Source organism: Brassica oleracea, chromosome C5 (genome assembly GCF_000695525.1).
Source record: "Brassica oleracea var. oleracea cultivar TO1000 chromosome C5, BOL, whole genome shotgun sequence".
Classification (NCBI taxonomy): domain Eukaryota; kingdom Viridiplantae; phylum Streptophyta; class Magnoliopsida; order Brassicales; family Brassicaceae; genus Brassica; species Brassica oleracea.
This window is the reverse complement of record NC_027752.1, coordinates 25,735,610-25,743,395: the sequence shown is the minus strand read 5'-3', so window position 1 is coordinate 25,743,395 and position 7,786 is coordinate 25,735,610. Positions and strand designations below refer to the sequence as shown.

The window sequence follows — 7,786 nt, the reverse complement described above, 5'->3', positions numbered from 1 at the left end:
GCGACTGGGATACCGAGAGACAATGATACTGGATCGAAGGGATAGAGCGTGGGTACTGATAATAGATCGGCATACTGTATCTGATCAGGTACAGTACGGGAAGGGAACATACCGAATCTGTGTTCTGTGTGGGTTCTTGTGAATTCGAGTTCTCCTTCATACCGTGGGCTTGATGATGCGGGTCTTCCCTGATGGATGGCGAGTTCTGTGGAGGCTGGCTCGGCTGGTTCTGTACACGGTTTGATGGTTTCTGATGGGAGGCGTCCGTACTGATGATACAGATCAGACGGCAAGAGTTACCTGAGGCGGTTATCGGATGTTTGGTGCTGGAATGCAATTCTGACGGTTGAGACTTCAGATCGAGTCTTAGTTCTGTTCCGACGATGGTAATGGCCGTGTCTTGATGGAACGGCTGGTAGCGAGGCGTCTTCTATTCATCACAGACTGAGTGTTGGTTGTAGCTTGAGAAGATTTGATCTGGCCGTATGCTGGAGAGGCAGGAAGGTGGCTGTGAAGCCAGGTGTGTTTACAGGGATCTGGATGCATGCTAGTACTGGTTGGATCGTGGGCTGCAGAGCCGAGTTTGTACTGATTGATCTAGGTGTGATCAATGTGGTTCTTGAACGCTAGCAAGGCTGGCGTACTGTAGGTACTGGAAGGCGGGTTGGAGACATAGCCAGGGCAGGATGGCCGTGAGGTGTACTGAAGGGATCGAGGGCTGTAGAGCCGGATATGTACTGACTGGTCTAGGTGTGATCAATTACTGGTTCTGGAACGCTAGCAAGGCTGGCGTACTGTCTATTCTGGATGGATGGTTGGAAACCAAGCCGTCTTTCTTTGTTCATGGTCATGTGGGGATGGTTGGCTGAGTGACTAAGTAACAGGGGGGTTCGGTTAAGTATCTGATCGAGCTGGCTGGATAAGAACGAACGGGAAAGGATGAAGACAACAAGGGTGAAGTGTATTGATGGACTGGCGGACAACTAGCACCGAGGCAGTGAGGTACATGTTTATATGGTTGGAAACCAAGCCGTCTTTCTTTGTTCATGGTCATGTGGGGATGGTTGGCTGAGTGACTAAGTAACAGGGGGGTTCGGTTAAGTATCTGATCGAGCTGGCTGGATAAGAACGAACGGGAAAGGATGAAGACAACAAGGGTGAAGTGTATTGATGGACTGGCGGACAACTAGCACCGAGGCAGTGAGGTACATGTTTATTATATTGTCAGTCTTAGTAATTTGCTAGGATGCTGAATAGATTTAATGAACTTGGGGAACTGAACTGACCCTCATAGAGGAAAACTGGATAAAAATCCTCAGTTAAGAGAATAATTCGGATAGGGCCAGTTTGGTCGAGGGAAGCGAACTGAGGACGAACCGGCGGTAAGGGAAACCGGGTCGGACCTTTCACTAAGCCCCATCAAAGGTACGATCATAATACACTCTTATGAAGTTAGATTACTCCTTTTTCCAAGTCGTAACCTTTTTTTATATGTGTATGAACAATTTTTATTCTCTCGGTTTGTTGTAGATTGTGGCGACATATAAGACAACAGCTAGTGAAACTAAAACCAGTCTTCTCTTAACCTCTGGATGGTGAGTTTACACACCTTTATGCTATTACAACAATCAATATTACATGTTGTACATCAGATCAAATGTATTTTGATGGTGCAGGTGGGGATTGGCTTGACATTTCCATTATGTTCCTGAGATCTTAAGTTCTTTCTTCTGGACCGTACCTACTCTCTTTAGTAACGTAAAATTTTCTCCATCTCCATCTCTTTGGTCTGTTTTATAATCTTTTGTTGCAAGAGATACATTAAAGACTATTGTTTGAACCAGTTCTTGCCATACTTCTACGTCATATACCTCACGATTCTTCTCTTTGATCGAGCCAAGAGAGACGATGACCGATGCTGATCAAAGTAAGCCACCAAACCTGAATGATTTTTTTTTGTCATATGATATATATACGCATTCTATTAATTCTCACTCTCGATTTGTTACATCTTTTTTTGTAAAAGGTATGGGAAATATTGGAAGTTGTACTGCGAAAAAGTGCGATACAGGATTGTTCCTGGTATTTATTGATAGTCTCTGTTGTCTTCTCTGTTTTTGTTTCGTTCATTCAAACGTTAGAATCGTCCAAAGACCCAAAAATTATATATTTTTTGCTGATTTTGTAAGCCACTTGAGAATTTCTAGCCATGGGTTTCTCTAGATATTGCATTTAAATTTAACCTAATGTTTATCAGTTTTAGATTATATCTTGATTGTACCCTTTTTCATTCTCATAAAATAAGTTCATAATTCATATAAGAATTAGGATACCATACCAATTAGGATACCATACCAGTTCTTTTGTGTGTAGTAGCTAAGTCTTTACCTATTTAGTGTTGAAAGAGCTTTTAATTCAACATCCACGTATTACTTCGTTTTTACTTTAAAATAAAGTAATTTTAAAACTAAATTGAGTTTTACTTTAATGCTAGTGTTCTGTCCCCTGTACTACGTACAGACAAAAATTCATATGTATGTTTTATGAAACTTGAACATGTATAATTAGATTGGTCGAAGATCCAATGAGCTAAGTAACTGATGAGATCCTCAACAAAATTTCCTTTCTGATATACTGTGTTGTCATCTGATCCACTAAAATGATTTGGATTCTCTAGTCTAGTGTGTCAGAAGATTTCACTCTCTTGTATCGACATAGTTTTGACTAGGCCTGAGCATTTTGGACATCAGTTCGGTTTGATTCAGGTATTTTGAGTATTGGGTAAAGGGTTAGAGAATCCATTTACTACTAGATTCATTTTCGATTCGGTTCGAGTAGTTTCAGGTTCGGTTCGGATATTAAAACTAGGAACCAAAAAATACGTAATTTGGTTCTCATTTGGTTCCAGTTTCGATTTGGTTATTTCGGGTAGTTCGGGTAATTAAGGTTAAATTTCAAGTATTTAGGTAAAATATCAAATAATAATGATGATTCGGATAAAAAAATTGGATATTTCGGATTACTTTGGATATTTCAAATACAAATATCTAGATAATTGCGGTACTTTCGAGTAGCTCAGATACTTTGTAATAATCTAGTTTTCTTCAAATATTTTCGGATATTTTTAACAGATTTTTAAATTGTAAATATATATTTAGTTATGTTTTATGTATATATAATTAATATTTTTATATATTCTGGTACCCGTTCGGTTCTGGTTAGATTCTGGTTTGGTTCTGTTATTTAGAATATAGAAATATAGGACCACTTGAATATTTGGAGTTACGGTCCGGTTTCGGTTTCGGGTATTTCGTTTCCAATTTGATTCTTCGGTTTCCAGTTTTTTGCCCATGTCTTGACTTATCCACACCATCATGCACCAGCTTTAAAATGAGTCACTTTGACTTTGTTTCTACCATATTACGGTTAAAACAAACAAATTTGGTTCACGATCTATACTTAGTGATGCATCTTCTCTTTTGTCGGCAACATACCTACTTTCCTTCTATCTATACTATTAAAACAGAAGGTTTTTTTCGAGATGTCTTTTTGTTTTGAAAGTGTTTATAGGTCTATGCCACTGCTTTATTTAAAATAATGTTTTTTTTAATTTAAGATATTAAAAAATGAGATTTTTTTTTTTTTTGAAATTCCCTTACTTTTCTTCTAATATTACAATAGTACCACTGCTTTTAATTAAAATATTAATGTTGTTTATTCAAACTAAAAACAGAATATTCCCTTAATATATTCCATGACGTTACATTTTTGTCATTTTTTTAAATAGAAAGAAAATAAAAAGTAGATCTTCGTTGGAAAGAAAATAATAGCTTTTTGGCATTTTTTTTTGTCAAATATTTAGCAAAAGAAATCGTCAAATCTCAAGCCTTTTTCTCAGTTCTTCTTCGTTTTAAGATACGGTTGGTATTTATATAGCAAAAAACTCAGAAACTATTATTGAATAGCAAGACTATTTAAACAGTTATTATATAGCAAATACTGAACTTTTATTATCACTAACAACTGATCATGGGTCTAGGTGTTATTATATAGTAAAGATTAAATTTTTAGAGTCGGTTTTTTGCGAAAAAAATAATAGTCTCTGAAGGGCCCCAACCCGGCTGCTTAAACTGCGGTCGATGTCCTTCGTCGCTCAGACCACATATTGGCCGAACCTCATAATTTTAGCAATACTTCTATAAATTCGCCCTTAGGCGATGACTACCTTAGACCTTAGCTAGAGACATCCTTAGCTTTTCATAGCTTAGATCATTCATAGTTATACGCATCGGAATATTCTTTCATAACTTTGGATCTACCATACACCTAACCGGTTTAATCATCTATGCTCTAGTTAGCTCAACTAACTACCATTCAGCATAGATATCAGTTCTTAACTCGGTTCGAGTCTAACTATCTGAGGTTCCATTCCTCTAAACCATTCTATCTAAGCAAATATTGCTAGATCATACCTTGGCCACATCCACGGAGCTTGTTAGCTCATCGGCCCAGCTGCTCTAGCTGAATGAACTCGTAGACCAGCTGATCGAGCTGTCATACTCGAACTGAGCTAAGACCGAGCTATGGCCAGCTGCCATATACTGCGTCCAGCTCCTTTACTCATTAAACAACTCCCTTAGGTACTTAGTCATTCAGCCAACCATCCCCACAGACTTAAGTAACCCTTGAGAAGCCTTCAAACAACTAAAGATATGCATTTGGCCCTTCCCGACTCATGCATCATCCAACATCATTTTTGTTTATTAGTTTATGATACCAAGTCCAGATCCTGGACTAATAATACCCATATAATCCTAAGTCAATCAACCAACCACCCCACATGACTCAGAACTGATGAGAGCCCACACTTACCTAACCGGCCATGGAACCATGTCCCAACGTAGCCGATCAGCCTTGCTCTTACAACCGATGCATCCTTTGATCAATCAGATCAGACACCTTGATCCATCATTTAAGGATAAGGTCGTCCATTCTTACCCATGATCAGATCACACACGGCCTTCCTTGAATAATCACACCTAGGCTCAATACTTATGGTCCGCGCCACATTGTACTAGCCATACGCTTCTTCATGGCTTGCTGCTGGTTCCAAATGAATTGGACCTTACACTCCACGTCGTTCCTATTATACTAGGACCCCCATGTGGTTTCTCCATGAGCCGGATCAATCATTCACACCATGATCAAACCCAACACCAATCCATGACCCGCCATGGATCACTATCCAACGTGTAGCATCTAACTATCATCCCAGATGGATGAATTAGATCAACAATGATCCGCCCATTTCCTCAAGGTACTGGATCCTTAGTTTACATCACAATATATATTCTTCAAAGGGGTGTGCCATACTTGGCCTTGATCGCACCTCAAGAGACATAAACATAAACCGAGAAGTAATCATAAATCGGTTACTTTATACTTGATCTTACTAGATCTTGTGCCTTCCCTTATCATGGACGTCCCTGATCCTCTTGCACACGCCTTTATAAAGTCTTATCATATACTTCCAGTATTGATAATATCCATTCATGGGTCGCACCAATCTTCCCTTCCATTGAACTCCCATGAAACCGCTCTATACACTGCATTCGCCTTCAAGGCTGTCCATGCCATTGAGAGTGGAGTCCGGCCTTCTCTCTTCTCTCCTGAACATTTACGTGTGTTCCCAAGCTATAGAGGAAGCCTTGGGCGTGATCATCCATGATCAAACACCTTCAAAGGGTCGTTCCCAACTCCCATGAAATTGCCTTCCCATGCACATCCGCCCTTAAGGCTATCTTGGCCATAGAAAGTGGAATCCGGCTATCCCTCTTATTCCCTGACCATTTGCGTGTGTTCTCAGGCTCTGTAGGATGCTTTGGGTGATATTAACACGGATCAAAACCCATCAAAGAGTCGTTCATAACTTCCCATTTGATCTCTTTCAAAACTGCCTCTTTGTGGCCTTCACACCACTCTTGGTCTTGGATGTTGAATCCGACCAACTCTCTGTTTTTTTCTCTGTATTTATTTGTGTTTCAGGGTGTAGGAGGAAGCCCTGGTGTGCCTGTAAAACCAGAGAACCGTCCTCCTTTTTTAGGAGAAAAGGTGGTTACTTTTCTAACCACTTGTTAGGGAAAAATACCCCGGTATCATTTCCTCCAGCCTCCGGGCAGGACCCAGGCCCCCGGGTCCCCGATAAAGGAACAATCCAGGTCCCCGCTAAAAGGAACCCTGGGACCAGTCCCAGGGACCGACCTCCCTTCCAAGAAATTGAAGATTTCCGATAAGGAGAACCTTCCATATTTCCGAATATGAAAGAGTTCAACCTAAATCAAACCGACTTCAAGACGACTATATAAGGGCTCCTAAGTCCCAAAAGCAAGGGATCGACTCCTCAAGACTTAGAGATTAGAGCTAGGTGGCTAGAACTAGGGTTTATACACCAACCATTGTAGTTCCGGCTTGTTTACTCAATAATACATCTTCTCAAGTCTTTCTCTCTATTATTAACCTCAAATCCCCACGAAATACTTACAAACACACACATACTACCAGCTTATCCATCGTTCCATGGTACTCACAAAGATCCTACACAAAAATCCCCTAACAGTTTGGCACTAGAAGGAGGGGAGTAATCAAACTACGTGACGATGATGGTGGACGAGCATAACGAACCATCCGATGATGCTCAAAGGCTAGCTGAACTCCAGAAGCAAATTGACGGCATGCAGAGCCAAATAACCGAGATGAATCGAACTTGGGAAGCAACCGGGGAAAACCCCAACCTCTCTTCAGAAGTCCAGAGTCTGAAGGAGAAACTTGACGAACACTCCAAACAGCTGGTGCAAGGTGCCGTGAAGCTCAGCCAGTTGCAGTCGGAGAATATGGTCCTCCGGGATCAAAACTAAGCCCGCGGCATGGCAGGCAACAAGAAGCGTCGTTTCAACACCCAGGTTCGACCCATGGGGAATCTGAATACTCCTAACTCCGGAGAAGGCACGACCGATCCAGCTCCTGGGTCAGGCGTAGCCGGGGCAACGCGCGAAGGGGCCGAGAATCCTCAGGTCCACAACCTGGAGGAGAGTGATTCCGAGCCAGAATCTGATAAGGAGACGCCTGAAAAGATATCAGCGACAGAGTCCTCTATGACTGCCTATCTCGAGAAAATGTTCTCCAAGATATTCGACGCCATGCAGTCCATGGTGGAACGCCTACCAGGAGTAGCTCCCCCAATCCGAAGGAGTAACCTGGACTCCTACGCAGACACCCCCTTCGTGGAAGGAATCGCCTCGGTCGAGATGCCTAGGAAGTTTTCCTTCCCCAGCATAAAGATGTACGACGGCACGGGCGACCCCGACGATCATATCGCTCAATACAAGCAATGGAGACTCGCGGTTGCGCTTCCAAAAGAATCCCGCGAGGCTACAATGTGCAAAGTCTTTGGCTCCACTCTGATAGGACCTGCCCTACAATGGTACATCAACCTACCCACCAGGTCCATATCCTCTTTTGCGAGCCTCAGCAACAAGTTTGTGGAGCAATTCGCAAGTAGTAGGAGCCTGGAGAAGACTTCAGACGGCCTCTACGAGATTCTTCAGCATCGGGTAGAACCCCTGCGAGATTACATAGCCCGTTTCAATCAAGAAAAGGTGGCAGTTCCCGAATGCAGCATTCCTACCACGATCTCTGCCTTCAAAAGGGGCCTGCTTCCAGACCGGAGCCTCTACAAAGAACTAACCATGTATCCTTGCAAGACAATGGAAGACGTGTTATCCCGGGC

The 7,786-nt window shown here is 42.0% G+C and overlaps 1 long non-coding RNA gene across 7 annotated transcripts in view; it reads left to right on the top strand.

The window, feature by feature from the left end:
* LOC106294582 overlaps positions 1-2,222 on the top strand; it is a 10,070-nt gene extending 7,848 nt beyond the window's left edge. For 6 of the 7 annotated variants that reach the window (XR_001260877.1, XR_001260873.1, XR_001260872.1 and 3 more), the window contains 5 exons: positions 1,341-1,425; positions 1,531-1,595; positions 1,677-1,758; positions 1,845-1,927; positions 2,027-2,222. This is a non-coding gene — a long non-coding RNA (uncharacterized LOC106294582). The remainder of the gene's footprint in view (positions 1-1,340; positions 1,426-1,530; positions 1,596-1,676; positions 1,759-1,844; positions 1,928-2,026) is intronic. The other variant, XR_001260876.1, reaches the window with a different exon arrangement.
* The last annotated feature ends 5,564 nt before the right edge of the window (positions 2,223-7,786 follow it).